This window comes from Cebus imitator, unplaced genomic scaffold, assembly GCF_001604975.1.
Source record: "Cebus imitator isolate Cc_AM_T3 unplaced genomic scaffold, Cebus_imitator-1.0 Scaffold274, whole genome shotgun sequence".
In the NCBI taxonomy this organism is placed as follows: Eukaryota; Metazoa; Chordata; class Mammalia; order Primates; family Cebidae; genus Cebus; species Cebus imitator.
The window spans coordinates 2053491-2059490 of record NW_016107589.1 but is presented as its reverse complement, the minus strand read 5'-3'; positions in this window follow the sequence as shown (position 1 = coordinate 2059490).

Below are 6000 nucleotides of genomic sequence, written 5' to 3'. Positions count from 1 at the left end.
GTTTCAAGGTAATATTGGCCTTATAAAATTAGATAGGAAGTATTCTGTGAGGAATTTGAGAAAGACTGGTGTTATTTCTTCTCTAATTGTTTGTTTGAATTCACGAGTAAAGCTTTCTGGTCCATAGATTTTGTTTGTTGGAAAATTTTTGACTACTGATTATGTTTCTTTATTAGTTAGGAGTCTATTCTGATTTTCTGTTTCTTCATGATTCAGTCTTGGTAGGTTGTTTCTCAAAGTTTTTTCATTTCATCTCTTTACCTAGACTATCCAACTTGTTGGCATATAATTGTTCATAGCATTCTCTTGTAATCCTTCTTATTTATGTATAATCTGTAGCAATACCTCCCACTTTCTGATTTGAATAACGTAGGTCATCTCTTTTTCTTAAAGCTTTGTCAATTTTGTTCATTTTTTTAACAAATAAATTTTTGGTTATGTTTATTTTTATGAATTATTCCTCTGTTTTATTTGTCCCTACCTTAATCTATATAATTTTCTTCCTTTTGTTAGCTTTGGCTTTATTTTGCTGTTCTTTTTCTAATTCCTTATGGTTTAAAGTTAGGTTGTTGATTTGAGATTGTTCTTTTTTTTTTCCCACCCCCTTCACCCCCCTACCTGCCAAGATTGTTCTTCTTTTTAAATGTAAACATTCAGAGCAGTCAGTTTCTCTCTCCTAGTACTGGCATTGCTGTACCCCACAAGTTTTGGGTTGCTTTCATTTTATTTGTCTCAAGATACTTCCTAGTTTCCTTTGTGATTACTTTTTTAACCTACTGGTTGTTTAGGAATGTATTGTTTAATTTTCCCACATTTGTAAGTTTTCTCATCCAAGTACTAACTAGGCCCAACCCTGTTTAGCTTCTGAGATCAGATGAGATTGGGTGTGTTCAGGGTGGTATGGCTGTAGGTTCACACATTTGTAAATCTTCTAGTTTTCTATCTGTTATTGATTTCTAGTTTCATTCAACTGTGTTTAAAAAAAATACTTTGTGTGATTTCTGCCTTTTTAAATACATACAATTTAACGTCAAAAACAATAAGACTTGTTTCATGACATAATATATGATCTAACCCAGAAAATGTTTCATACACACTTGAGAAAAATGTATATTCTAATATTACTGAGAGAAGTGTTCTGTATATGTCTATTAGGTCCAATTGGTTTATAGTGTTGTTCAAGTCCTCTGTTTCTTCATTGATCTTCTGTCTGGAATTTGGGGTTGAAGTCTCCAGCTATTATTGTAGAGCTGTCTATTTCTCCATTCAAGTCAGTTTGCTTTGTGTATTTTGGAGGTGTGATCTTTGGTGCATACGTGTGTATAATTGTTCTGCCATCTTGGTGAATTGACCCTTTTAACATTATACAATGTCCTTCTGGGTCTCTTGTAATCATTTTTTTATGTAAACTTCATTTTGTCTAATATCAATATATCTATCCCTGTTCTCTTTTGGTTAATAATAATATTCGAATGGAATATCTTTTTCTGTTCTTTCATTTTCAACCATTTGTGTCCTTAGATACAAAGCAGAGCCTCTTGTAGAGGGCATAGTGTTAGATCACAATTTTGTTCGTCCATTCTACCAATCTATACCTTTTGACTAAAAAGTTTTGTCTATTTAATTATTAATAGGAAAAACTTACTCTTGCCTTCTTGTTGTTTTCTGTGTGTCTTACAATTTTTTTTTGTTCCTCATTTCCTCCATTGCTGCCTTCATTTGGAGAGAGAGAGAGAGAGAGAGAGAGAGAGAGAGAGAGTGTGTGTGTGTGTGTGTGTGTGTGTGTGTGTGTGTGTGTTGGTCAGAGTCTCACTGTTGCCCAGGCTGGAGTGCAGTGGCAAGATCCCAGCTCACTGCAATATCTGCCCCCTGGGTTCAATGATTCTCCTGAGTAGCTGGGATTACAGGCATGTATCACGCCCTGCTAATTTTTGTAATTTTGGTAGAGATGGGTTTTGCCATATTGGCCAGGCTGATCTTGAACTCCTGACCTCAAGGGATCCACCTGCTTCAGCTTCCAACAGTGATGGAATTACAGGCATGAGCCACAACGCCTGGTCATATTTAGTTGATTTTTTTTGTAGTCATATGTCTTGATTCCCTTCTCTTTTCCATTTGTGTATATTCTATAGATATTTTCTTTGTGGTTACTATGAAAATTATATCTTAAAATTATAACAATCTATTTTTAATTGGTAATAACTTCAATTGCATACAGAAACTTTACTTAACAGCTCCACCCCCTCAACTTTGTTTTTGTTATAAATTACATCTTCATATATTGTGTACAAATTAACACACATTTATAATTATATTTTGTTTGTCTTTTAAATCCCATAGAAGTTGAAAACTGTTATGAACCAAAATTATAATAGTAGTGGATTTTATGTTTGACTACATATTTTCCTTTACCTTTAAGGAACTTATATTTTTGTATAGCTCTGAGTTACTGTTCAGCATCCTTTCATTTCAACTTGAAGGAATCAATTTAGCATTTTTTATATGGCAGGTCTGGTGGTACAGAAATTCATTAGCTTTTGTTTACCTAGGAATATATTAATTTATCCCTCATTTGTGAAGTACATTTGTACTGGGTAGAGAATTCTTGACAGACATATTTTTTTTTCTGTCCACACTTCAAATATCATTTCATTCCTTCCTGATCTCCAAGGTTTCTACTGAGAAATTGGCTTATAATTTATTGCAGCTCCTTTTTATCTGATGAGTCACTTTTCCCTTGCTGCTTTCAAGATTCTCTCTTTGGCTTTGACTTTCAACAGTTTAATTATGTGTTTTGCTGTGGATCTCCTTGGGTTTATGTCACTTAAAGTTCACTGAGCCGTTTCAATTTGTAATGTTAGGACTCTCCACAAACTTGAGACATTTTCAACTTTAATTTTTCATAAGTAATCCCTGTATGCCTTTCTCTCTTCTTCTGGAATCTTCTTAATGTGTATATTGGTCCATCTTATGGTGTCTCAGAAGTTCCTTAAGTTCTACTTGTTTTTCTTCTTTTATCTTTCTGTTCCTCAGACTTGTTAATTTCAAATGTCCTATCTACAAGTTCTCTGATTTTCCTCTACCAGCTCAGATATACTGTTAAACTCTTCTAGTGAATTCATAATTCAGTTATTGCATTTTTCAGCTCCAGAATGTCTATTCCCTTGCTTTCTATAATTTACATCTCTTTGTTCATATTTCTATTTTGTTCATATATACTTTTCCTTATTTCCTTGAGTTTTTGGTTCATGTTTTCTTTAGCTCTTTTTTCAAGAAAAGGTCTCACTGTCATTCAGGCTGTAGAGCAGTCGTGATCAGGGTTCATCGTGGTCTTAAATTCCTGAGCTTAACCAATCTTCCCACTTTGGCCTCCCAAGTAGCTGGGACTATAGGCATGTGCCTCAATGCCTGGCTCCTTTAGCTCTCTGAGCATATATATAATAGCTGTTTTAAAGTCTTTGTCTAGTAAGTCCTATGCTTCTTCAGGGAAAACTTTTGCCACTTTGCTTTTTTTGTTTGAATGGGCTATGTTTTTCTGTTGTATTGTATACTTTGTGACTTTTTGTTACAAATTGAGCATTTGAAAAAACATCCATCTCTTTCAGTCTTTGCAGACTGTCACTGTTCCAGGGCAGTCCTTTGCTAATTAACTAGGCAAGTGTGAGTCTCAGAATCAGCCCAAGGTGAGATCTTAAAGTGTTCTCATGCATTGGGCCTGAATATGTATCTTGCCTGGGCCTATGTGTGCCTTTTTTATTTCTATGTGCATGGCTGCTTTACAGTGTTTTAACTTCCCAAAGAATCTTAACCCAGCTTCTCTTCAGAGCCTTATTTGACATATTGTATGCCTCTACCAAAACCTCTTGCTCCAGGCATCTGTAGGCCTGTAGTCCTCCTGGAGCTTTGATGGGTAGTGCCTGTGGCTTTTTTCAACCTGAGATTCAAGTTAGGTGGAACAGAGACTAGCCCTATAGGAGGTCTCCAGACAAGTTATAACTTTGCAAATAAGGTGTTCTCTGTTACCTCTGATTCAGTAACTGAGCTGCCACCTGCTCCAGACCAAGAACCTTTCTTGAACCAGAGGGAACAGAGAAGACCTACTATTATGAATGTGACCTTCTCTTGATTAACTTTATTGCTGTAGACCTTTAACATTTACAGAGCTCCTTTAGGGTTATTTTAACCAGTTTGTAGTTGGTTTTTGTTTTTTGTTTGTTTGTTTTGTGTTTCTATAGGGAGAATGAAGGCTTAGAAGTTCTCTAGTCCACAATTTTGCATCATATCTTGCTTTCAAAGGGCTCATGTTTGATGAGTGAATTGAACATGTGAACTGGCTAACTGCTATGCTGAGGGATACACACAGGGTGCTAGAGAAAAAAGGAATCCCTGGTTCTTCTAGGATTAATCTAGAAGGATTTATAGAGGATGAATAATATTAGTAAATAGACCAGCAGGAGCACTGGTAGGAAGCTTGAGAAGACTGGAGATACTTGGGAAAAAGCATCTGAGAAGTGAAGAATATACGAGAACAAAGAAGTGCAAAGAACCAATTACAAAAGAGGCTGTTTGCCAAGGCATTTAGTTCAGATTTGGGCCTGAAGGTGACAGGAAACCTTGAACTTAACTAGACAATGATATGATCAGATTTGCCTTTGAGAACAAATGACACCAGCAGCAGTGGCATGTAGGATAGATTAGAGTTAGGCAAGGATGAAGCAGGGTCACTAGTTAAACTCTTTGGATGGTTGAGACAGATGACAATGGTCAGAACCATGGCAATAGTGCTGGGACAGAGAGAAATAGGTATTTAGAGGAATTAACAGAATCTTATTATAGGTTGGGAGGGGGAGAGAATGGCATAGATAGTGGTTCCATTTCTGAAGCTAAGGGCTGTTGGAGGAGCCAGTTTAAAGAGGAGCCTGATGACTTTTTATATCATTGATTTTTGAATCCACAAGATGTTATGGTGTATTGCTTCATCATTTTTTAAAAAAAGTGAAACTTAGAGATGAGGCTGATGACCTCACTGGCCATGTGCCCCCATCCCGGTTCTTCCCTCAGAGGTTACCACTCCTACCGGGTTGATGTGTATCTTTTCAGGACTTGTTCTGTGCATTTCCATACCTACACTAAGAAAATGGAGAGTATCAGTTTTTAGATATCTAACTTACATATTTTATACTTCATATGTCATCTGATTTTTCCCCATACAACCAATATTTTATAGGTTTTTCCAGGTCAGTGCATATAAGCCACTTCATCCTTTTTAATTGCTACAAAGTATTCCACAGTATAGCCTCACCCAATGTCCCCACTGATTAATATTTAGCTTTTTTCCAAGTTTCCTGCTCTACCAAGTGGATATAGTTTTACATATAACTTTATACATTAGTGTAATGTTTGTTTCTCCAGAAGTAATTATTGAAAACTGGAATTACTAAGTCCTAGGGTGTACACTCTTATTTTTGGTAGCTGTTGCCAAATCACCCTCCACAAGGCTCTTCTGATTATACAGCATACAAGGGTGCTCCTTACCCTGCACACTCATCAATACTTGCTGTGATCAAGATTCTTTTCTGAGTAATACTGTATCACTGCTTTAATTTGCATGTCTCTGATCATGGGTGAGATCAGGTATAGTTTCACAGCCATTTGTGTTTTCTATAAATTGCTTGTTTTTATCTTTTACCTATTAGTCTCTTGGGCTGTATTTTTCTTATTAAATTGTTATATATATAAATGTTGTAATATATATTTTTAGTGTATATGTACATACATATGTGTGTGTGTGTGTGTGTATTAGTAGCTCCTAATCCTCCATATGTTTTATGTTACCTGTGTCTTTTTTAGTCTCTTACTATTTTTGATGGAGGCAAATTTATTCATCTCCATTTGGCTCATGTGTGCTAGGACTTAAGAAAAGCCTTACTGACTCCTATTGTCATAAATATATTCCTTATATATTTCATTCTGTCATTTGGATTTTTTAAAATTTGAAAT